The sequence below is a fragment of the Balaenoptera borealis genome (assembly GCF_965194805.1).
Source record: "Balaenoptera borealis genome assembly, chromosome: 16".
NCBI classification, from domain to species: domain Eukaryota; kingdom Metazoa; phylum Chordata; class Mammalia; order Artiodactyla; family Balaenopteridae; genus Balaenoptera; species Balaenoptera borealis.
In genome coordinates this window covers 25,837,718-25,863,985 of record NC_138872.1, presented here as the reverse complement: position 1 = coordinate 25,863,985, position 26,268 = coordinate 25,837,718, and the positions used below count along the sequence as shown (strand labels likewise).

Sequence of the window (26,268 nt, the reverse complement as noted above, 5' to 3'; positions counted from 1 at the left end):
TGGGCTCTGGAGTCCAGCAGAGCTGTCACTTACTCTTTTTTGTGGTGGGCGGTGGGGGGGACCTCGCCACGCAGCTTATAGGACCTTAGTTCCCTGCCCAAGGATTGAACCCAGGCCATGGCAGTGAAAGCCCAGAATCCTAACCATTAGGCCACCAGGGAACTCCTGAGTGGTTATTTCTTAACTATATGGCATTGGGCATAATGTAACTTCCTTACAGCCTTAGTTTCTGGTTGAGAAAAGTGGTAATCATGATGGTATTTCCTATCGTTTTGGTGTTGTTGTGTAAATAAAATATTTATAGAGGTGTTTAGTACCATTCTTTGCACATGTTATCATTTACAAATGAATAAATGAAAAGAGAGGATAATGGGAGATATTGTTATTGTAGTTGCTTCCTGACTTGTACTGATTATCCTTCCCGGCAAGAAAGTCTTGCTGAACTCAAATACTGGGGAAATTGTAAACCTGATTCCTTACCAGTATGGATTAAGAAAAGTGTTTAGTGTTCATGGGCATCTGAAGAAAGGCTTTTAAGTTGGTTTTCCTTTGTTATCAATTGGTCACTTTTTAGTCATTGCTAAAGTAGATGGCTGCATGATACAAATAACATGAAAATATCACAAGTTAATATAAGAATAATACAAACAGTTGCAGAAACAGCACATAAGACCAAAAGTAAATGGCCTCTCTCCCGCCCCACTTTTTTCCTTTATAGCTGACTATTTAGGTGTTTGTACACCTAATTCAAATTTTTCCACATCTCTAAAATTTTGTTATGTTTTCAAGGCAATTTATGTGATTGAATTTACTTAGAGTATTAGTTTCCTTGGACTTCCCTGGGACTTCCCTGGTGGTCCAGTGGTAAAGAATCCGCCTTCCAATGCAGGGGATGCGGGTTTGACCCCTGGTCGGGGAACTAAGATCCCACGTGCCGTGGGGCAGCTAAGCCCACAGTCCACAACTACTGAGCTCACATGCCTCAACTAGAGAGCCTGCGTGCCGCAAACTACAGAGCCCACATGCCCTGGAGCCCATGTGCAGCAACGAAGAGCCCGAGTGCCACGGCGGAAGATCCCGCAGGCCTCAACGAAGATCCCACGTGCTGCAACCGAGACTGGACGCAACCAAAGAAATAAAGAAAAATAAATAAATTTTTAAAATAAATAAATAAAAATAGGTCCCAGAAAAGTGGTAAAAAATTGAGAAGTCAGGTCTAAGAATAGAGAACTGGGGCCTAAGTTGAATATGGAAACAAGATAAACAATTTTTATTTATTTATTTGTTTGTTTTTGGCTGCATTGGTCTTCGTTGCTGCGTACGTGCTTTTCTCTAGTTGCAGCGAGTGGGGGCTACTCCTCATTGCGTTGCACGTGCTTCTCATTGCAGTGGCTTCTCTTGTTGCGGAGCATGGGCTCTAAGCGCACGGGCTTCAGTAGTTGTGGCATGCGGGCTCAGTAGTTGTGGCTTGCGGCCTCTAGAGCGCAGGCTCAGTAGTTGTGGAGCATGGGTTTAGTTGCTCTGCGGCATGTGAGATCTTCCCGGACCAGTGCTCGAACCCCTGTCCCCTGCATTGGCAGGCGGATTCTTAACCACTGCGCCACCAGGGAAGCCCAAACAACTCTTATTTATTTGTAAAAAGAACCATTATCAGTGGGATTTTATTAAATGGACTTCTGCGCACCCATTTGCACTTCCTTCCTTTCGAGCTTTCGGCACTCTCTCCATATTGCAACGTTGTCGAGTTGCTGTACTCTGTAGCATCCCAAAAGGCTGGCACAGCAACTCTTTGCTTGCATTGCCTACAGCTATCATCCACCGGGGCCAAACACATGACACTGTAGTGTATTTCCAGATGTCATTCGCTCTGTTTGGATGACTTGGAGCTTAAAGAAGGGTATTTGCTCTTGAATAGGAGAAAAATTGTTACTTTGGCATAAGGCCCACCTTGGCACCATTCCCACATCTGTTATTGATTAGAAGTGAATGCTGGTCAGTCAGAATGCAAGAGTGCTGGTCTGATTATCAAGCTCACTCTTCAGGGTGAAATACTGCAGGAAATCTCAAGGATGGCATAAACTGGCTGAGCAGAAGATCTGAAAGACGACCCTTTTATAGCTGTTGTACAGAGACTTGATGTACAGAGATACCATGGGTGATTTCCACATGCCAAGAGGATATCATAACATCTGCATGCAGAAACTGTCCTTAGAGGGGGCAGTGGAATAGTTAATGGAATCCTTTCTTGCTGATTTTTTTAAAAAATATAATTAACGTAAAATAAAACATGCAGATAGTGTGTTCAATCCATTGAGGTTTTTTTAAAATTAATTAATTAATTAATTTTTGGCTGCATTGGGTCTTCTTTGCTGCACGTGGGCTTTCTCTAGTTGTGGTGAGCGGGGACTACTCATAATTGTGGTGCGCGGGCTTCTCATTGCTGTGGCTTCTCTTGTTGCAGAACGCGGGCTCTAGGCGTGTGGGCTTCAGTAGTTGTGGCACGTGGGCTCTAGAGCACAGGCTCAGTAGTTGTGGCCCAGGGGCTTAGTTGCTCCACAGCATGTGGGATCTTCCCAGACCAGGGCTCGAACCCCTGTCCCCTGCATTGGCATGCGGATTCTTAACCACTGCACCACCAGGGAAGCCCCTCCATTGAGTTTTTAATAGTTGTCTACTCTTGTGTAACCATAGTCTTAAAGTTTACAACATTTTAATTTACAGAAAATTTCTACTTATCTCCTGTAACCAATATCTCATTTCTCCTCCTGTATTTCCATTTCATGTAAATGGAGTCATATAGTGTGTATTCTTCTGTGTTTGGTTTTTCTGGTTTTGAGTTTCATACATGTATCAATAATTGCATGAGTCAATGGATCATTCGTTTTTAATGTTGTAGTATTCCATTGTTTGGATGTACCTCAGTTTATCCAGTCACCTGTTGATGGACATTTGGGTTGTTTCCAGGTTTTGGCTGCTATAAACATTCATGTAATTTTTGTGAATATATGTTTTAATTCCTCTTGGGGTGGAATTTTTCAGTCATTGAGTAGATGTATGTTTAACTTCATAGCAAACTGCTAAATAGTTCTCCAGTAGTCCAAAGTAGTTGTACCATTTACACTCCTACCAGCAATTTATGAGTTTTGTATGCTCCATATCCTTAACATTTAATCTTTTTTTAAAAATAAATAAATTTATTTATTTATTTATAGCTGTGTTGTGTCTTCGTTTCTTGCGAGGGTGTTCTCTAGTTGCGGCAAGCGGGGGCCACTCTTCATCGTGGTGCGGGGGCCACTCTTCATCGCGGTGCGCGGGCCTCTCACTATCGCGGCCCCTCCCGTTGCGGGGCACAGGCTCCAGACGCGCAGGCTCAGCAGTTGTGGCTCACGGGCCCAGTTGCTCCGCGGCATGTGGGATCTTCCCAGACCAGGGCTCGAACCCGTATCCTCTGCATTGGCAGGCAGATTCTCAACCACTGCGCCACCAGGGAAGCCCAATCTTTTTTTATTTTAACGATTTTGGTGAGTTTGTGTTAGTAGCTCACTGTGATATTTATTTATTTATTTATTTATTTATGGCTGTGTTTGGTCTTCATTGCTGTCTGCGGGCTTTCTCTAGTTGCGGCGAGTAGGGACTACTGTTTCGTTGCAGTGTCCAGGCTTCTCATTGCGGTGGCTTCTCTTGTTGCAGAGCACGGGCTCTAGGCACGCAGGTTTCAGTAGTTGTGGTGCATGGGCTCAGTAGTTGTGGCTCATGGGCTCTAGAGCGCAGGCTTAGTAGTTGTGGCTCACGGTCTTAGTTGCTCTGCGGCATGTGGGATCTTCCTGGACCAGGGCTCGAATCCGTGTCCCCTGCATTGGCAGGCGGATTCTTAACCACCGCACCGCCGGGGAAGCCTGCTCATTGTGATTTTAATGTGCATTTCCTTGATGATTAATGATGTTAGGCACATGTATGTATTGGATATGGCTGTGTCTCCCTTTGTGAAGATATATTAATCTATTCCATTTGCACAATATGTGTTCAAATCTCATTGTCAAAAGGTAGGTTATTTGTGTTTTTATTGTTGATTTGTCAGTATTCTACATTCATTCTAGGTGTGAGTCCCTTGTTAGATACATGAACGTTGAATAATTTTTCTTATGTGTGGCCCGTCTATTATCTTAATGGTGTCTTTTGATGAACAGAAAACCTTGATTTCATGAAGTCTAATTTATCAATGTAAATTTTTTTCTACTTTTTTTGTGACCTGCCCAAGGATTCTTTGCTTACCATAAAGATATGAAGATATTCTCCCGTTCATTTTCTAGGAACTTTGTGATCCTGGGTGTTAGTCTATGATCCATTTTGAGCTCATGGTTGTTGATGGACTGACAAAGGATTGAGATTGGTTTTTTCTACTCAGGTATCAAGTTCCAGTGATATTTCTTAAAACGGTTTTTCTTTCCCCACTGAATTGATTTGGCACCTTTACTAACAACCACTTGCCTTTGAGTAGTTTGCCCTTTAACCTCGTTCTTTTTTGAAGTGGTTTTGACTATTCTGTATCCTTAACATATCATGTAAATAACTATTTAGTGTCTGTCCCTTTTGTCTTTTTGTTTTTTTTAATGAAGAGATATTCTTGAATTTCTAAAACTTTTACAAAATTGAGACTATACTTTTTATGTAGTTGCAACGAAAAGTTGCAGAGTAATGAATGCTGTTGCACGGTATAATCTCTTTAAAATATAAAGACATGGAACAAATTATTTTAAAATAGAAGAGTGCTTTGGGTTATCTCCCATTAACAAGCAAAGCTAACATTTACTTTGTTTTTATTTGGAATTATTTATTTATTATTTTTAGTTTTTTTTAACATCTTTATTGGAGTATAATTGCTTTACAATGGTGTTAGTTTCTGCTTTATAACAAAGTGAATCAGCTATATATATACATATGTTCCCATATCTCCTCCCTCTCCTTATCCCACCCCTCTAGGTGGTCACAAAGCACCGAGCTGATCTCCCTGTGCTATGCGGTGGCTTCCCACTAGCTATCTATGTTACATTTGGTAGTTTTATTTGGATTTAAATCGGAGTTGAAAAGTTCTGGTTCTAATTTCCCATCCAGATTGTTTTTTAACTTAATAGTCGCATTATTAGGAAAATTCGATCACTCTGTATAAGCCACTAAGAAATGCCTAAGAGTTGACTTAAACAAATTTTAAAAAATTAAATAAGAAGCAAGTGTGTACTGGACTTGGCACTGGGAATATAGCAGTTATTGAGACAGTCACGGGCCCCAACTTTCAAGGGGCTTACTGTACAAGAGGCAGAGGCTGGTCTCTTCTGAAAAAATAAACAAATTATGCATTTGGGGCCTTGTGATGTGAACAGAAGTTTTTTTGATGTTCTTTATTATGCAGCAGCTGATAGAAGCATCAAAAATATCACCCAAGGAAGTGATATTTTTTGCCATTTGGGTAGAACTTATATCCAGCGTACAGATAACATTGCAGTTTTTTGGGTTTATTTATTTATTCGTTAATAAAGTTATTTATTTTATTATTTTTTTAATTTTCTCTGCGTTGGGTCTTCATTGCTGCACACGGGCTTTTCTCTGGTTGCGGTGAGTGGGGGCTACTCTTCGTTGTGGTGCGCAGGCTTCTCATTGCGGTGGCCTCTCTTGTTGGGAGCATGGGCTCTAGGTGCGCGGGCTTCAGTAGTTGTGGCACACAGGCTCAGTAGTTGTGGCTCGCGGGCTCTAGAGCGCAGACTCAGTAGTTGTGGCGCAGGGCTTAGTTGCTCCGCAGCATGTGGGATCTTCCCGGACCAGGAACCAGGGCTTGAACCCATGTCCCCTGCATTGGCAGGTGAATTCTTAACCACTGTGCCACCAGGAAAGCCCTGGTTTTATTTTTTAATGAAAATATGTCCTGAAGCCAAGGTATACAGCATGAACATTGGAATGAGTGGGTATCTATGTCTGTGGTTTTCTTTGTCCATTATGTAGTTTCTTAGTATTATTCACCTTCTAAATTCTTTTTTACAAAGACTTGTTTTATACTATGATTGGTATTGTATCTCAGGTTCTTCGTTTTTGTTTTTTTAATTTTGGTTTTTGTTTCGTTTTAATCCAGAGGAACCAGAGGTGTTAGCCTATGTTTTAAAACTCACATTTGGTAGTGGTACACACAGCTGTCACACTGAGTAATTGTCAAGTCACTGTGAGGGTTTCTTTTGCTTACTAATCTGTAGGTATAAATCTGGGTTTTAACCACATGCGATTGGTAAAAATTAGTTCTTGGGAGAGTTTATGCTGTGTGGGCCATCTGTTCCCTGTTCTCAAACACAGAAGGAAAAGTTAGCCTTTAAATTTTCAAGCCATTGAACTAAGATGTATGTTGGGCAGGTAGGCTGAATGAAGTCTCCAGAGGAGACACTTATAATTTGGAATCTGTGGACATCCCTGGATTTGGTTGCAGAAGCATTAGTGTATGTGGATATACTCTTCATTTGGTGGACAGGAGTCTTCATTTTTAGCTGATTGTCAATGGTAACTATGAGCCAGAACAGGATCTTAAGCTGATAATACAGTATGATTTGATTGTTTTTATAGGATTCAGCTAAATCTTCAGTTTTGTGTGTGTCCCCACGGCGTCTCTACTTGAGGTTCCCTCCTTTAACTCTTATCACCCAGCTACACCATGGACTCCTTGAGGGTTAGAATTGCAGCTTTTTTTTTTTTTTTAAATATCTTTATTGGAGTGTAATTGCTTTACAATGTTGTGTTAGTTTCTGCTGTACAAGAAAGTGAATCAGCTATATGTGTACATATATTCCCGTAACCCCTCCCTCTTGAACCTCCCTCCCACCTTCCCTATCCCACCCCTCTAGGTGGTCACAAAACATCGAGCTGATCTCCCTGTGCTATGCAGCAGCTTCCCATTAGCCATCCATTTTACATTTGGTGGTGTATATATGTCAGTGCTGCTCTCTCACTTCGTCCCAGCTTACCCTTCCCCCTCCCCGTGTCCTCAAGTCCGTCCTCCACGTCTGTGTCTTTATTCCTGCCCCGCCACTGGACAGCTTTATTTTTGTATTCCAAGCACTTAGTCCAGTGCTTGGGTCATGCTAGCCTTTTAGCGATGATTGGTAAGATGAATCATCATGGTAACTTCTTGCTTTACGAATGGTAGCACTATTATTAAAAACAACTTCTGTTTTTTCCACATTTTCTCCCAGTTTTTGCCTACAATTGTGTATACTTTTTAAAAAATTTATTTATTTTTGGCTGTGTTGGGGCTGTGTTGGGTCTTTGTTGCTGGGCGTGGGCTTTCTCTAGTTGCGGCAAGCGGGAGCTACTCTTCATTGAGGTGCGCAGGCTTCTCTTTGCAGTGGCTTCTGTTGTTGAGGAGCACGGGGTCTAGGTGCGCGGGCTTCAGTAGCTGTGGCGCGCGGGCTTCAGTAGTTGTGGCGCACGGGCTTAGTTGCTCTGCAGCATGTGGGATCTTCCCGGACCAGGCTCGAACCCGTGTCCCCTGCATTGACAGGCAGATTCTTAACCACTGCGCCCCCAGGGAAGCCCCTGTGTATACTTTTTATATGTTACTTCCATGAATATATAGCATGCTCTTTCCCTTTACATTATATCAAGGCCTATTCTATGTTGTCATTATTTCAATAGAGAAGTATACTCAGAATGTGTATTGTTTTCATCACATATCAATATTTCCATTAAATTGTGTTGCCATTTACCAGTCCTTTATACAAGAACACTATTGTACTAATTTGAGAAATCAGTTGTTTCAGTTTAGTTATTACGGTAAAGTTGTTCTAGCCACATGGTATTGGGCTTTTCCCAGGGCTGGAGACCAAGTCCCACAGTCTTGTCTGGGTCTCATTTTCTTTGGACAGACTGCCTGTATGGCTTTTCTAGTTTAAAGTTCTTCAGCTAATTTTGTAAACCTTATTTGGGGAGAGGTAACTATTTTTATGAACCAATATTTTGAATGTAATGTTTGGTTTTAAGAGGTTTTAGGATGTTTCTTCTTTCTTTTTGAGTTGAGTATGTTTATATGATGTCTTCATATTTTATGTTTAGTAAATCATAGTAAATTTTTAAAAATCACCTTGTTTCTTTTGTTTTTTTTCGGCTGTGCTGGGTCTTCATTGTGGCACACAGGTTCTTCTCTGTTGCGGCGTGCAGGCTTCTCTAGTTGTGGCATGCTTCTTCAGAGCTTGTGGGCTCAGATCCCTGCGGCATGTGGGATCTTAGTTCCCCGACCAGGGATCGAACCTGCATCCCCTGCATTGGACCCTGGACCACCAGGGAAATCCCACCTTGTTTCTAAAAAGGATAAAATTATATACAGTTGAGGATGAATTATTTGTTGAATTTAAATAATAAATCATAGAGGGATGTTGCTTGGATATATTTAAGCCCTGAGTTACCTTGTTTGGCTTTAGGTGGTGACCAAGTCTCTATAAGCAATGCATTTTGAAACCATTTCATCAGATGTATTCTTTCTGCAGGGAGTTCTACTGTAGCATGCATTCATTTCCACCCCCAGAGGACAACTGTCTCAAAATGCTGTAAGCACTTTCCTGTACCCCCTCTTATCCCACTGTACCATGCATTTAGTTATGGACTCGCTCTCTATTTTCTCTTCTTGATTGTATACTCTAGTCTTTGTCATTGGTTTTTTTTTGGTGGGGGAGGTCGACATCACTGGGGTTTAAGTGTCATTTTTGGATTAGAAGATTTCTCCTCAGCCCATTAGGTAAACTCTAGCCAGCTTCTTCAGCTGGCTTCTTGGTAGGAGCAGTAGCGTTAGTAACAATAGTGGATGATATTGATGATGATGATGTTGGTATGTTTTGTAAAATGGTTTGTAGTTTAGCACAGGATTATTAACTTCATTTCCTGATAATAGAACAGGTTGGAAAGAGGGGCAGAATTAATTGCCTATTTTACATAGACAGTGAACCACTGTTTTAGATGTGCTTATTTGTTTAAGCATTTACTGTATACCAAAAAATGATATCCTGTAAACTCACAATGTGGTTTTGACAGGTTAACTGACATGCTTTTGGTCATACAACCAAATTACTGGAATTATAACCTAGGGCTGTCAGTCTAAATTAAGAACTTTTTTTTTTTCCTGTAGCCGCACCCCTCGGCATGCAGGATCTTAGTTCCCCGACCAGGGATCGAATCCCCGCCCCCTGCAGTGGAAACATGGAGTCTTAACCACTGGATCGCCAGGGAAGTCCCTAAGAACATATTTTTACCCATCTATGCTGCTCAGGTGTAGAAGGACTGGGATCTAGGGCTTCTGACTTTCCAATCTTGGTTTTTCTGTCATGCTTTCTATTTCAAATAATCTGTCCCATTGTTCCCTGACCCTATTTGTCAAAATTTTGTTTTCAAAAATGAGGTCACTGTAACTAGATCATACTGCTTGTGTGTAAAGGAAGACTTAACATGTTAGGAATGCTTGGCAGCCCAGTGGGTGTCTTATAATTCTTCTGTAGAAAAGAAGATCTAGTGAGAGAGCAAATGATAATATTTTATAAGCAATGTTCCAAAAGAATTCAAGGAAATTGGCATTTACCTGCTAGCTCCACCATATCTTCTGTTTCATTTTTATGTTCCTTTCCATACTGTGACCATGTGTATCAATTTTTTAATAAATAATTGTAATCATACTGCATATATAATTTTTGTAGGAGGCTCCCCCCCCCCACATAGTTTTGTACTGTATGCATTTCCCAAGTGTTGAATGATCTTCATAATTATAATTTTTAATACCTTCACAGTTCACATTGACATGCAGTTCCACCATTTAATTAACCATTCCTTTGTGGCATAAATTGCTTTTTCCCTTGAGTTATTTTCTTAAGAACAAATTCCCAGGAGTGAGGTCACACAGTCAAATGGTATGAACGTTTTTCTGGCAGAGAAGTCATTTTTTAACCCCACTAACTGAATGTTGATACTTTGAAATATGTTTATTTCTGTGCTTTTTCTTCCCAGTACATTAATAATCAGATACTGGAACTAATGGAAGGTAACAAGCATATAGATAGTCCAGATAGCCTTACAGTTTGAACTGGAAATACATCAGTATTTTCTCCCAAAATTCACTATCCCATTTTATTATGCTTTGGCAGAGTGATGGAGGACTGGCTGAAGAAATGTGGAGAAATTGATATTAAAACCTTGGCTGTGGCAAATTGAAAGTTAACTTTAGAAGAAAAGCTTAACAATAGAAGAAAAGCATGATTACTCTTCATGGTTAATTATTGAAATATAGATTTAATTCTTTTGTCCTTCTTTCCATATCAGTCTCTATTTGATTATTTGCCTCACTTCCCTAGAAAGGTAGCTACTAATTAATGGGTATGGTGCTTTACATTGTGCAAAAGGACTGCCAGTATATGCTCATGTAATCCTATCAATATTGCGATTAATTATTATTATTTTTATCGTTTATTTTAAAGATGAGTAAACTGAGGTTCCTAATGATATTGGTTCTTTGCCAAGTAATGGAACCTGCTCATCATATCTTTCTCTGAAGGTTTTAAGCAGAGACTGGATTCATGAAAGTCATTCGTATCTTATAGCAGATTCTTACATTGGGCATGAATTCAAAATAGATAAAATCTTAAGATCCTTCATGGTCAAGACTTTCTAAAATCAAAAGTACTTTGACATAGGGACTCATATAGAGAGGGAAAAATAGAAAAGCAGCTCTGAATCAGGAAAGAGTCCTGTCCCCACAGAGGTATGTATTTTGACTCTTAATTTTTCTTTTCCTTAGAAGGTTCATAATTAGGGCACAGAAATTCAGGATTATCTTAGTTTGGAAGCTATGTACTTGATTGCTAGCTTCCTAAAAGTATATAGTAGAGTCTCCTAGAATTGTCTGTACCTAAATCTAAACTTCACTACTAAACTGTAATTAATACTCCTTGCCTTTGTTGATTGAAATTAGTTTTAATTACATTCTCTTAAGTGGACCTGTATGGAAAACATCTTAGATGTTTCCAAGACCAAAAGTTGAATTATTTTACATGTATTTCATTTTAACTTGTCATGTCTTGGCTGTTTTGGCATTTAAAGCCATTAATCTTAACTCAACATTTCTGTCCCAAGGCAAATGAGAGGCAGATGCTCACATCTGGACTATTTGTTCCAAACATTGTTTCATTCACATAGTTTAAATTACATTAGAAATTTTGATAGTGATGAAGTTAGGAATTTAGAGTGAATGATTCAGTCTTCCCATTGAAAGGGAAGATTGAAACTTATAATTCAGTGTAGACATATAGACACAACTCTTTTTGTTGTTGTTGGTATTTTAATGTAAAATATGCATTTTTGGTCTGTGTTTTAGCTTTGCATGTGTTAATTAAAATGATGAAGTTATAGAAGAGAAAGTGAACATTTTGAAGTATTGTCAGTAATTTCAGTGGAAATTTAGTTGTGAATAAACAAATATACATATATTTTTAAAAATTACCATTGCCATTCAGTTCATATTTCTTTCTTGCTCCTTTATTTCTGGCCTCTTTGAAAGACTTATAGTGCATTATCTGTTTCTTTATTCCTTGGTTTATTATAAAGAATAAAACTGTATTTAAGAGTAATACAATACACCCTAATCAAGCAAGTGATTCCATAATGCAGGTATGGTTCAACATTAAGGCATTTAAAGGAGGAAAAAAAAAAACCCCATTTCTATAAATAGGTCCCTTCCCCTCATAAAAAAGTGTTTGATTAAACTGAAGGCCTATTTCTAATAAAAACAAATAAAAAGCAAGTTAGTGGTTGATGAAAACTTCAAGAGTGTAAATACAAAATGTATGGCTTTAATTAGAGCTGAAAACTTAAAGATAGTGAAGAAGAACAGAGGACAGCTTGGGGCTGTGAGAGATGCACAAATGAATGAATCTAATATAGATCCAGGGTTGGAAGTCGAATGCCCAGGCACAAAGAGCACAAGGAGGCTGAAGAAACACCCCATTTAGTCTTTATCTGTTGTGGGGCTATTAGTCTGATACCATTTCTGCTAAATGCATCATAATGAAGCATCTTGTTTGCATATGCATCTTATTACATTTTTCAAAGATTTAAGCCCATAAAATGATGGCTTACATGAATTCTCTTTATTTTGAACTTACCTTCTGAAAGGGAACAATAAACCAAAACTATCCTACCTTTGTGTTTTTTTTTTTTTTTTGGCTGCACCACTGCATGGCATGTGAGATCCTAGTCCCCACACCAGGGATCAAACCAGGGAATTCCCAAAACTGTCCTACCCTTAATTGATCAACCCAAACACTGTGAGGTCATTGTTATCCAGATTTCTCTTGAAATGAATTTGTCTCTGTGGCGTGGGGTTTATGCTAGATTTTTCTATTTTTTTCCTTTTTTTAGTTATTTCTGAGATATACATTTTAAAGTAATAACTAGAATTATGACTTATAACATTATACCGAACATATAAGATTTTTAGAAATTTCATGTAATGTCTGAAACATTTATATTAACATATTCCCATACAAATAACCCAAAAAAAGTTTAGTATTCGTTGTTTTTGTTTGTTTGTTTGTTTTATACTGCAGGTTCTTTTTTTTTTTTAATAAATTTATTTATTTATTTATTTATTTTTGGCTGTGTTGGGTCTTCGTTTCTGTGTGAGGGCTTTCTCTAGTTGCGGCAAGCGGGGACCACTCTTCATCGCGGCGCGCAGGCCTTTCACTGTCGCGGCCTCTCTTGTTGTGGAGCACAGGCTCCAGACGCGCAGGCTCAGTAGTTGTGGCTCACGGGCCTAGTTGCTCCGTGGCATGTGGGATCTTCCCAGACCAGGGCTCGAACCCGTGTCCCCTGCAGGTTCTTATTAGTCATCAGTTTTAAACACATCAGTGTATACATGTCAATCCTAATCGCCCAATTCATCACACCACCATCCCCACCCCACTGCGGTTCTCCCCCCTTGGTGTCCATACGTTTGTTCTCTACATCTGTGTCTCAACTTCTGCCCTGCAAACCGGTTCATCTGTACCATTTTTCTAGGTTCCACATACATGCGTTAATATACGATATTTGTTTTGCTCTTTCTGACTTACTTCACTCTGTATGACAGTCTCTAGGTCCATCCACGACTCAACAAATGACTCAATTTCGTTCCTTTTTATGGCTGAGTAATATTGATTGTATATATGTACCACAACTTCTTTATCCATTCATCTGTCGATGGGCATTTAGGTTGCTTCCATGACGTGGCTATTGTAAATAGTGCTGCAGTGAACATTGGGGTGCATGTGTCTTTGTGAATTATGGTTTTCTCTGGGTATATGCCCAGTACTGGGACTGCTGGGTCATATGGTAATTCTATTTTCAGTTTCTTAAGAACCTCCATACTGTTCTCCATAATGGCTGTATCAATTTACATTCCCACCAACAGTGCAAGAGGGTTCCCTTTTCTCCATGCCCTCTCCAGCATTTGTTGTTTGCAGATTTTCTGATGATATCCATTCTAACTGGTGTGAGGTGATACCTCATTGGAGTTTTGATTTGCATTTCTCTAATAATCAGTGATGTTGAGCAGCTTTTCATGTGCTTCTTGGCCATCTGTATGTCTTCCTTGGAGAAATGTCTATTTAGGTCTTCTGCCCATTTTTGGATTGGGTTGTTTGTTCTTTTAATATTGAGCTGCATGAGCTGTTTATATATTTTGGAGATTAATCCTTTGTCCGTTGATTTGTTTGCAAATATTTTCTCCCATTCTGAGGGTTGTCTTTTCGTCTTGTTTATGGTTTCTTTTGCTGTGCAAAAGCTTTGAAGTTTCATTAGGTCCCACTTGTTTATTTTTGTTTTTATTTCCATTACTCTAGGAGGTGGATCAAAAAAGATCTTGCTGTGATTTATGTCAAAGAGTGTTCTTCCTGTCTTTTCCTCTAAGAGTTTTATAATGTCCAGTCTTACATTTAGGTCTCTAATCCATTTTGAGTTTATTTTTGTGTATGGTGTTAGGGAGTGTTCTAATTTCATTCTTTTGCATGTAGCTGTCCAGTTTTCCCAGCACCACTTATTGAAGAGACTGTCTTTTCTCCATTGTATATCCTTGCCTCCTTTGTCATAGATTAGTTGACCATAGGTGAGTGGGTTTATCTCTGGGCTTTCTATCTTGTTCCATTGGTCTATGTTTCTGTTTTTGTGCCAGTACCATATTGTCTTGATTACTATAGCTTTGTAGTATAGTCTGAAGTCAGGGAATCTGATTCCTCCAGCTCCGTTTTTTTCCCTCAAGACTGCTTTGGCTATTTGGGGTCTTTTGTGTCTCCATACAAATTTTAAGATGATTTGTTCTAGTTCTGTAAAAAATGCCACTGGTAATTTGATAGGGATTGCATTGAATCTGTGGATTGCTTTGGGTAGTATAGTCATTTTCACAGTATTGATTCTTCCAATCCAAGAGCATGGTATATCTCTCCATCTGTTGGTATCATCTTTAATTTCTTTCATCAGTGTCTTATACTTTTCTGCATACAGGTCTTTTGTCTCCCTAGGTAGGTTTATTCCTAGGTGTTTTTTTCTTTTTGTTGCAGTGGTAAATGGGAATGTTTCCATAATTTCTCTTTCAGATTTTTCATCATTAGTATATAGGAATGCAAGAGATTTCTGTGCATTAATTTTGTATCCTGCAACTTTACCAAATTCATTGATTAGCTCTAGTAGTTTTCTGGTGGCATTTTTCGGATTCTCTATGTATAGTATCATGTCATCTGCAAACAGTGACAGTTTTTCTTTTCCAATTTGTATTCCTTTTATTTCTTTTTCTTCTCTGATTGCCATGGCTAGGACTTCCAAAACTATGTTGAATAATAGTGGTGAGAGTGGACATCCTTGTCTCGTTCCTGATCTTAGAGGAAATGCTTTCAGTGTTTCACCATTGAGAATGATGTTTGCTGTGGTTTTGTCGTATATGGCCTTTATTATGTTGAGGTAGGTTCCCTCTATGCCCACTTTCTGGAGAGTTTTTATCATAAATGGGTGTTGAATTTTGTCAAAAGCTTCTTCTGCATCTATTGAGGTGATCATATGGTTTTTATTCTTCAGTTTGTTAATATGGTGTATCACATTGATTGATTTGCGTATATTGAAGAATCCTTGCATCCCTGGGATAAATCCCACTTGATCATGGTGTATGATCCTTTTAATGTGTTGTTGGACTCTGTTTGCTAGTCTTTTGTTGAGGTTTTTTGCATCTATATTCATCAGTGATATTGGTCTGTAATTTTCTTTTTCTGTAGTATCTTTGTTAAAGTCCCCCACTATTATTGTGTTACTGTCGATTTCCTCTTTTATAGCTGTTAGCAGTTGCCTTATGTATTGAGGTGCTCCTATGTTGGGTGCATATATATTTATAATTGTTATATCTTCTTCTTGGATTGATCCCTTGATCATTATGTAGTGTCCTTCCTTGTCTCTTGTAACATTCTTTATTTTAAAGTCTATTTTATCTGATATGAGTATTGCTACTCTAGCTTTCTTTTGATTTCCATTTGCATGGAAAATCTTTTTCCATCCCCTCACTTTCAGTCTGTATGTGTCCCTAGGTCTGAAGTGGGTCTCTTATAGACAGCATATATATGGGTCTTGTTTTTGTATCCATTCAGCAAGCCTGTGTCTTTTGGTTGGAGCATTTAATCCATTCACATTTAAGGTAATTATCCATATGTATGTTCCTATGACCATTTTCTTAATTGTTTTGGGTTTGTTTTTGTAGATCCTTTTCTTCTCTTGTGTTTCCCACTTAGAGAAGTTCCTTTAGCATTTGTTGTAGAGCTGGTTTGGTGGTGCTGAATTCTCATAGCTTTTGCTTGTCTGTAAAGCTTTTGATTTCTCCATCGAATCTGAATGAGATCCTTGCCGGGTAGAGTAATCTTGGTTGTAGGTTCTTCCCTTTCATCACTTTAAGTATATCATGCCACTCCCTTCTGGCTTGTAGAGTTTCTGCTGAGAAATCAGCTGTTACCCTTATGCGAGTTCCCTTGTATGTTATTTGTCGTTTTTCCCTTGCTGCTTTCAATAATTTTTCTTTGTGTTTAATTTTTGCCAATTTGATTACTGTGTGTCTCGGCGTGTTTCTCCTTGCATTTATCCTATATGGGACTCGCTGCGCTTCCTGGACTTGGGTGGCTATTTCCTTTCCTGTGTTTGGGAAGTTTTCGACCATAATGTCTTCAGATATTTTCTCTGGTCCTTTTTCTCTCTCTTCTCCTTCTGGGACCCCTATAATGTGAATGTTGTTGTGTTTAATGTTGTCCCAGAGGTCTCTTAGGCTGTCTTCGTTTCTTTTCACTCTTTTTTCTTTAGTCTGTTCCACAGCAGTGAATTCCACCATTCTGTCTTCCAGGTCACTTATCCATTCTTCTGTCTCAGTTATTCTATTGATTCCTTCTAGTGTAGTTTTCATTTCAGTTATTGTATTGTTCATCTCTGTCTGTGTGTTCTTTAATTCTTCTAGGTCTTTGTTAAACATTTCTTGCATCTTCTCGATCTTTGCCTCCATTCTTTTTCCGAGGTCCTGGATCATCTTCACTATCATTATTCTGAATTCTTTTTCTGGAACGTTGCCTATCTCCACTTCATTTATTTGTTTTTCTGGGGTTTTATCTTGTTCCTTCATCTGGTACGTAGCCCTCTGCCTTTTCATCTTGTCTGTGTTTCTGTGAATGTGGTTTTTGTTCCACAGGCTGCAGGATTGTAGTTCTTCTTGCTTCTGCTGTCTGCCCTCTGGTGGATGAGGCTATCTAAGAAGCTTGATGGGAGGGACAGCTGGTGGGTAGAGCTGACTGTTGCTCTGGTGGGCAGAGCTCAGTAAAACTTTAATCCGCTTGACTGCTGATGGGTGGGGTTGGGTTACCTCCCTGTTGGTTGTTTGGCCTGAGGCAACCCAATGCTGGAGCCTACCTGGGCTCTTTGGTGGGGCAAATGACAGACTGTGGGAGGGCTCTCGCCAAGGAGTACTTCCCAGAACTTCTGCTGCCAGTGTCCTTGTCCCAGCGGTGAAACAGAGCCACCCTCGCCTCTGCAGGAGACCCTCCAACACTAGCAGGTAGGTCTGGTTCAGTCTCCCCCCGGGGTCACTGCTCCTTCCCCTGGGTCCCAGTGCACACACTACTTTGTGTGTGCCCTCCAAGAGTGGGGTCTCTGTTTCCCCCAGTCCTGTTGAAGTCCTGCAGTCAAATCCCACTAGCCTTCAAAGTCTGATTCTCTAGGAATTCCTCCTCCTGTTGCCGGACCCCCAGGTTGGGAAGCCTGACGTGGGGCTCAGAACCTTCACTCCGGTGGGTGGACTTCCGTGGTATAAGTGTTCTCCGGTCTGTGAGTCACCCACCCAGCAGTTATGAGATTTGATTTTACTGTGATTGCGCCCCTCCTACCGTCTCATTGTGGCTTCTCCTTTGTCTTAGGATGTGGGGTATCTTTTTTGTTGAGTTCCAGTGTCTTCCTGTCAATGATTGTCCAGCAGCTAGTTGTGATTCTGGTGTTCTCACAGGAGGGAGTGAGAGCATGTCCTTCTACTCCGCCATCTTGGTTCCTCCTCGATTTTTCTATTTTTATTTCATTTGCTTGTCAACAGCAACCCTAGCAGCTGGACAGTATTCACTGCATTTTATAAACAAGGAAACAAACTTTTCAGGAGGAACTATTCCTATTATTAAAGAGTTAGAAAAGTAGCAGAGCCTCAATTTGAATACAGATCTGTCTGAATCTAGACACCATGTTTTTTCTATTACTATGTCATATTTCTACATCAGAGCTGTCCAAATGAAGTATAATGCAAGCCACGTAGGCTTATAATAGGGGGCACGTATGTAAAATTTTCTTGTGGCTTTATTAAAATAAAAGAAACATGAAATTACTTTTAATGATATATTTAAGTTAATATACTATGTCTAAAAGATCATTTTAACATACAGTCATTATAAAAACTCTTGAGATATTTTACATTTGCTTTTAATTTTTAATTTATTTATTTTGGCCACACCACATGGCTTGTGGGATCTTAGTCCCCTAACCAGGGATTGAACCCAGGCCCTCGGCAGTGAAAGCATGGAGTCTAACCACTGGACCACCAGGGAATTCCCTACAATGGCTTTTTTAGTACTAAATCTTCAAAAGCATTGTTTTACTTACAGCCCATCTCAGTCTAGATCAGCCACATTTCTAGCACTCATTAGCTACATGTGGCTAATGGCCACCACATTGGGCAATACAGCTCTATATTATGAAATCCTATGCAAAAACCTACACTTAGAAAACATGTGAATTTGTGCTAAGTTGTATAATGTATAGAAGGAATCATTGCCTTACACATGGATTCACCAGAGGCTTTCTCTAATAATTAAAATTTAGTGCATATTTTGACATGACTCAGGAGCACATTTGCTCATAAACTCAAAAATGTCTGTAATCCCATTGTCTTGCCCACAGAGAGCTTCCAGAAAGTAGTTAAAAGAAATCATCAAACTCTAAGCTAGTTTGTTTTTGTTATTGTTTTAAAGTCCTTGTTACCTCAGAAAGAGGGTTTAATAAGTGAACTGTTAGAAACCAGATTGAATCAAACACATAGAGCTCCATTTTTTTCTTGGCTTCTCTGTGTGCAGCAGGAATATAAGGTTTAGTGGGTTTGCACAAACACTAGTCTTTTGATTCGTCATGATGAGATAGTTTTCTTCAAATATTTAACGATGGTAAGACTCCAGAAGACAGAACTATTACCAGTTAGTGACCATTGCCAAGAACTACTTCTTCATTATCCAGCAATGGCAGGTGTTGTATTTGCTGATGTAGGAAGATGATACAGTGATAGAAAAAACAAGGTCTCTGGATTCTTACAGATCAGGATTCAGATTGAGGCTCTGCTACTTCTCTAGCTCTTTGATAGAATAGTTCCTCCTGAAACGTCTGTTTCCTTGTTTATAAAGCGCTCAAAGTTACCTCACACAAGCTGGGTGTCAGCCAGTCAGGGAGGTTGTCCAGGGGCTTCTCATCTTGGAAGAGAGCTTGATCTTTGATCCCTGGTACTCCTAGGTCTGCAGTTTTTGTGGTTGTCTACCCCAAGGCAGAAACTGATGTCTTCAGACAGGGGAAACATGAATCAATTTTTCAAATATTAAGTGACATGGAACCAAGTGGAGCCCTAACATTGGAAAGCGCTTTTTAAAGTTTGTAGAATAAATATGTACAGAAAAGAAAAATATTTGTACATCCAAGTTAACTGAGCATGGTAATGTGATTTAGAAAAAAAAACTTTTAAAGTTACAGTTAACTTGGTGGTTACCTTACTGTTTGGAAGATGGGACTGGGCACATATGTCTTTGCATTGGACAAACATTATTACTTAATAAAATATAATTAAAATAGCAAAAGTTGACAGCTTTTAAAATTTAATATTTTTCAGTCTGAAAAGAGTAACAGCTGTGTATATTTGGGGAAGGATGAATCTGGAGAAACATAGCATCTTTGGGATGGAAAGGCCTATGGAGAAGAGAGTTATATGAATGAAAGATTTGTTGTCTGCATTAGTCTGTGATATTTCCCAGCAATTTAAAAACATAGACATTCAGCTTCTTTATAGTTAACACAATTAATGGTTTCATGATTTAATATAACATTACACTGTCTTCATTATATGTGATGATACATTAATAGTACTTGTATTTTTGAGGAGTGATTTTTTTTTTTAAAGTGATACTGATGGGGTTATATAGCTCTATCTTCATACTTGCTTTGTCTCCCTAGTGTCAAGTAAACTGGTATGAATTTTCAAGATTAATAGGACAGTCTCTGGCCTAGAATTAGAGTAAGCATAACTTGCTTATACTTGTGCTAGTAACACAACAAAACTAAATAGCATAATTACCTTTTATGTCCCCCACCCTTCATCAGCTAACAGTTATTATGAAACCACTACTCTTGCTTGGTAGTGTCCTAGGCATGGTGACAGATGATGAAAACAGGACCAACAAATGGGAACAAAAGCATTGGGGAAGATTTTAATGTATCTAGAGAAGGAGGAAGGAGTTTGAGGAAATGGAGACAGAATGACCATGACTTACAGGAGAACCTCCTAATTGGGATAGGGATATACAACTGTTCATGAGAATGGTTGCTGGTGAGTATCAGAGTTTAGTGACTGAGAGCCACGAAGGCCAGTGTGAGGAACAAAACACAACAGAGAATGGGGATTCTTAATGAAATAGGTACCTGGTAGGAAAGTGCAGAATAGGTTGAATCCCAGAGAGAGTCCAGTTAGAGAAATGAGAGACTAATCTAAGGCAGTGGCTCTTGAGGGTAGAGAGAGAGGGTTGAAGATGGGTATGAAGACGTAGAAGTAACAAGGTTATGGCTGACTCACTGGAAATGGGGAGGTGTGAGAGAAGATAATTCAAGTCCAGCCAAGCTTGGGGGCTGTGTCACTTTTGATTATTGTGATTTGGTGTTGCCTACTCTAGGCGCTGGAGATACGGTAAAGAAACAGAAAAGGCCTTTATTTCCCCAAAGATGGGATCAATCAAGCAAACTAAATGCTTGCTTGATTGGTGCAATGGTAATAAGTGCAGTGAAGAAAATAATGGTCATGGGATGATCTGGTAGGGAGAGTAAAGAGTAACTTAGGGAAGCTCCCTCTGAGGACATCTGTGCTGACATCTGAATGATAAGGAGTAAGCCATTCAACAACTTGGGGGAAACCAATTCTAGGCCAAAGGAATAGCCTGAGTTAAGGCATTGAAGTGGGAGTTCTCAGGGCACTTGAGAAGTAGAAAGAAGATCATCATAGCTAATGCATAGCAAGGGCAGGACAGGAGGACATGAGATTGGACAGATAGGCATGGGGTAGCTCAGCAGTTCTCAAATTCTTTGGTTTCAGGATCTCTTTCCACTCTAAAAATTGTTAAGGATCCCCAAAGAACATTTTTTTTTTTTATGGAAGATACACACTCCCATCAGAAATTAGAATAGATTTTTAAAATATTCCCTTAAAATAATCCCATTACATGTTAATATAAACAAGATTTTTATGAAAAATACCTTTCAAAGCAATAGAAGAGTGGCTCTGTTCACTAGTTTTGCAAGCCTCTTTAATGACCAGCTTAATGGAAGATAACTGAATTCTCATGTCTGCTTCTGCATCAAGTCTCTTATAGTATCATTCATCAAGTAGTTACTGGAAAAAGCCACTGTGTACTCATAAAGGAGTAAGAATAAAGAAGGCAGATAACCTGTGGTGATGATAATGGCTTTGACCCTTTAGAACCTCCAAGGGTTTCCATAACACACTTTGAGAACTTCTGGGTAGATCATTGCGTCTAAGCCAAGGTAGAGTTTGTATTTTATTGTAAGAACAGTGGGAAGCCATTAGAAGAGTTTAAATAGATCTGTGACAAGATCTAAAAAAATCAGCACTTTGGCTGTTACATGGAGAATGGATTGGAAGGGACAAAAGCAGAAGGAAAAAGAATAGTTAGGAGACAGTTGCAGTAGTAGAGGTGAGAGATGACGTGGCTTGAGCTAAAGTAGAACAGTGGAGATGGGATAAGTAATATATTGTGATATATTTTAGAGTTGACCTGTCAGGATTTACTGGTATATTGTTTTAGAACATTCTGTGTCCCAGAGAAATTGTAGCACAGATGCATCAGCAGGTGGAACCAGAGACACCTGGGTTTGAATCTTGGGAAAGCCATTAATTAGCTGCGTGAGAAATTCATTATTTCTCCCTGTCTCCAGAAAAAAACATGTAAGAAGGATTTTATGTGACTGAGAAGACTGGAGTTGGCTTGTTCTTTGACAGTCTCAGTTCTCCGAGTTAACCTGAGTTTGGCTGCATGTGTTTGGCCAGGGCAGTAATTGCCACACAATGTTAAGAGGTTGAGATTTAGATTGTAGTAGGGGTAACATTCACCTCAAGGCAAGATGCTAATCAAATGTAATTTTAAGTTATTCTGTTCATGTGAGAAATATTAACTTGGTGGAGACTTGAAACAGATGGTGTGCAGTTAGAATAGATAACTATATTATTCCAAATAAACATTTGTTGGATCTGGGAAGAAACAATCCATTTTTCACTTTTCCCTATTTACATTATCAAGTCAGCTGTGTTGCTGCTGCTTTTAACTTGCATTAAGGTTATCAACACAGTTTTGAAGTTGGCAGGCAATTACAACATATCTTTAAATACTAAAATCATTAGCATTGGAAGAGACCCTTTAGTTCCTTTCAACATATAGTGGTATAATGATTGTTAATACACTCCTGATAGATAGCTGTCTAATAATATCTGATACTTGAATAGTGTAACAGAGCACTTTCTTAGTTGTTACTTTATTGGCCTTTCAACACCTCCCTTCCTCCCATGTTACAGATGAGGAAAGCAGGACTCTGGAGTGACTTGTGCAAGGTCCCAAAGCTGATAAATTGGCAGAACAATCAAGATTCAAAGTCAAATCATCTAGTTTCATGCCTACTTCTTTCTTCTACAATAGCCTGCCTTCTACTCTTTAAGGACTTAAATTTCCAGCTGGTTTGGAATTTGGTCCGTTTGTCAAACTGCCCTTTTCTTCTTATCTTTTGCTACAAACTAGCCTTTTCATCTTTACTATATATTCTGTTTCAACTAAGAGATAGTCTTAAATTGGGAGAGGAAGCAAGATTATATATTAACTGTTTTATCTGTCCTAAAGCCTTTAGCCATTGTGCTTGACTTGTCCCAATTAAGTTCTGGAGGGAGAGTTGTGTGCAGTCTCTTAAATGCTTTTGTATCCTTTGCCACAAATAATATATTTGTTCTAACCTTCTTTGTAATTATATTCTTGCTTGTTGATGCTTTGACAAAGCCAAAGTTTTAAAATACTTGGTTTTGCAAAGTATTTTCTTTTTTTTAATTTATTTTGTTATTGAAGTATAGTTGAATTACAGTGTTGTGGTAATTACTGCTGTACAGCAAAGTGACTCAGTTATACATATATATATATACATTCTTTTTCTTTTTCTTTTCCATTATGGTTTATCACAGGATATTGACTGTAGTTTCCTGTGCAATACAGTAAGACCTTATTGTTTATCCATTCTATACCAGTTTGCATCTGCTAATCTCAAATTCCCAATCCAGCCCTCTCCCAACCCCTTCCCCCTTGGCAACCACCAGTCTATTCTCTATGTCCCTGATTCTGTTTCATAGATAGGTTCATTTGTGTCATATTTCAGATTCCACATGTAAGTGATATCATATGGTATTTGTCTTTCTCTTTCTGACTTACTTCACTTAGTATGATAATCTCTAGTTGCATCCATGTTGCAGCAAATGGCATTATTTGGTTCTTTTTTTATGGCTGAGTAGTATTCCATTGTATATATGTACCACATCTTCTTTATCCATTCATCTGTCAGTGGACATTTAGGTTGTTTCCATGTCTTGGCTATTGTGAATAGTGCTGCTGTGGGCATAGGGGTGCATGTATCTTTTTGAATTATAGTTTTGTCTGGATATATGTCCAGGAGTGGGATTGCTGGATCATTTGGTAATTCTATTTTTAGTTTTCTGAGGAACCTCCATACTGTTCTCCACAGTGGCTGCACCAATTTACATTCCCACCAACAGTGTAGGAGGGTTCCCTTTTCTCCACACCCTCTCCAGCATCTGTTATTTGTAGACTTCTTAATGATGGCCATTCTGACCGGTGTGAGGTGATACCTCATCGTAGTTTTGATTTGCATTTCTCTAATAATTAGCAATGTTGAGCATCTTCTCGTATACCTACTGGCCATCTGTATTTCTTCTTTGGAGAATGTCTCTTTAGGTCTTCTGCCCATTTTTCGGTTGGGTTGTTTGTTTTTTTTGTTGTCAAGTTGTATGAGCTGTTTGTCTATTTTGGAAATTAATCCCTTGTCGGCTGCATCATTTGCAAATATTTTCTCCCATTCTGTAGGTTGTCTTTTTGTTTTGTTTATGGTTTCTTTTGCTGTGGAAAAGCTTGTAAGTTTGATAAGCTTCCACTTGTTTATTGAGAGGTATTTTCTTAATCATAGGTCTAATCTCTATAATAACCTAAACAGCTAGAATGTATTCCTATATGAATAATTGTATAATTTTGAAATTCACAATACCTACAGTTTGGAAGATTATACTCTTTACTTGGCTTCTGTTTTTTTCCAATTTCCCTGGCTGCTCATTTTCTTTCTTTTTTTCTTTATTTTCTTCTCTTTTTAAAAATAATTTATTTATTTATTTATTTATTTTTAGCTGTGTTGGGTCTTCATTGCTGCATGCAGGCTTTCTCTAGTTGCGGCGAGCGGGACTATTCTTTGTTGTGGTGCGAGGGCTTCTCATTGCAGTGGTTTCTCTTGTTGCGGAGCATGGGCTCTAGGCGCATGGGCTTCAGTAGTTGTGGCTCTCAGGCTCAGTAGTTGTGGCTCATGGGCTCTAGAGTGCACGCTCAGTCGTTGTGGGGCACGGGCTTAGTTGCTCCGTGGCCTGTGGGATCTTCCTGGTCCAGGACTCGAACCCGTGTCCCTGCATTGGCAGGCAGATTCTTAACCACTGCACCACCAGGGAAGTCCCTCCTTTCATTTTTATTGAAATATAGTCAACATACAGCTCTGTATAAGTTTAAGGTGTACTGCATATTGTAACGACTTGACATAGTGCTGCTCGTTTTCAGTCTCCTTTTTTATAAATTTATTTATTTTTAATTAATTAATTAATTAATTTTTGCTGTGTTGGGTCTTCGTTTCTGTGCAAGGGCTTTCTCTAGTTGTGGTGAGCGGGGGCCACTCTTCATCGCAGTGTGCGGGCCTCTCACTGTCGCGGCCTCTCGTAGCGGAGCACAGGCTCCAGACGCGCAGGCTCAGTAGTTGTGGCTCACGGGCCTAGTTGCTCCACGGCATGTGGCATCTTCCCAGACGAGGGCTCGAACCCGTGTCCCCTGCGTTGGCAGGCAGATTCTCAACCACTGCGCCACCAGGGAAGCCCCAGTCTCCTTTTTTAGTTTCTTCTTATCTTGTGTGATCCCCAAAATTAGAGTACTTAAAGATCAGTCCTTGAACCTCTACTCTATACTCACTTCCTCTAATATATCCAGTTTCAAGCTTTAAATAGCATCTATGTATCATCAGTTGACAACTTTCCCGCCACAGGCCTCATCTTCAGACTTTTATATCCAGCTACCTATGTAGCATCCCCATTTGAATATCTACTAGGCATTTCAAACTTTGTCCTGATCTCAAACTATACCCCCCACCCCCCCATCTTTCACATTTTCCCCCATCTCAGTAAATAGCAACGCCATCCTTGCAGTTGCTCAGGCTAAAAACCTCAGAATTACTCCTTGAGCTCTATCCTCAGCAGTAGGATACCTTGTAGATATTCAACTATTTTCAAATGAATGAATGAGAGAATACTAAAATTCGGTTCAGGAAAAGCTGCTCAACCTCCTTAACCTAAGTATGTTTTTCATCCCTTCCCATCTTCACTATTATAGGGCAGAATTATGTCCCCTAAAAATGTATATGTTGAAGTCCTAACCCTCAGTACTTCAGAATGTGAATGAATTCGGAGGTAGGGTCTTTAAGGAGGTAATCCTTAAAGGTAAGGAGGTAAGTTCAACTGAGGTCACTAGGGTTGGCCCTAATCCAATATGACTGATGTTCTTATACAAAGGGAATTTGGACACAGGTATCTTCAGAGGGGAAGACCATGTGAAGACACAAGGAGAAGAAAGCTACTTACAAGTCAACAAGAAAGGCTCCAGAAGAAACCAACCCTGACAACACCTCAGACTTCTAGCTTCCAGAATTGTGAGAAAATAAATCTCTGTTATTTAAGCCACCTAGTCTATGATACTTCGTTACGACAGCCAAACTAGTATACCAAAAAGAGCAGGTCCATAAAAATCAGCTATACTCTTTTTCATATTCCAGTGTAGGAAAGTAACACCTTTCTTGCCATGTTCTTTTTTCTGTCCTCCTTTGTTGTCTTACTCATATTTTCCCTGTGAATGGTATTGTCCTAAAAAGGCTTTGATAGATAGAAGGTGGACATGGGTAACTGAGCCTAGCTCTCCAGAACTGGGAGCTGAAAACATCAGCAGAGAAATGCAAAGCAGAATGTTCTGTGAAACAGTATGGACAAATTGCAGAACGTGGGAAACAGTGAGAGTGAGGAGCTTGTAAACATGTTATAAATCTTTGACTTTATGACTAATC

General features: G+C 39.3%; 1 protein-coding gene across 8 annotated transcripts in view; it reads left to right on the top strand.

Moving 5' to 3' along the window:
- CBFA2T2 (CBFA2/RUNX1 partner transcriptional co-repressor 2) overlaps window positions 1-26,268 on the top strand; it is a 179,913-nt gene that overhangs the window by 82,203 nt on the left and 71,442 nt on the right. The window contains exon 2 of one of the 8 annotated variants that reach the window (XM_082358862.1): window positions 25,739-25,860. The exons of the other annotated variants lie outside the window; for them this stretch is intronic. The gene's annotated coding sequence lies outside the window, so the exon portion shown is untranslated. The remainder of the gene's footprint in view (window positions 1-25,738; window positions 25,861-26,268) is intronic. 8 annotated transcript variants of the gene reach the window in all.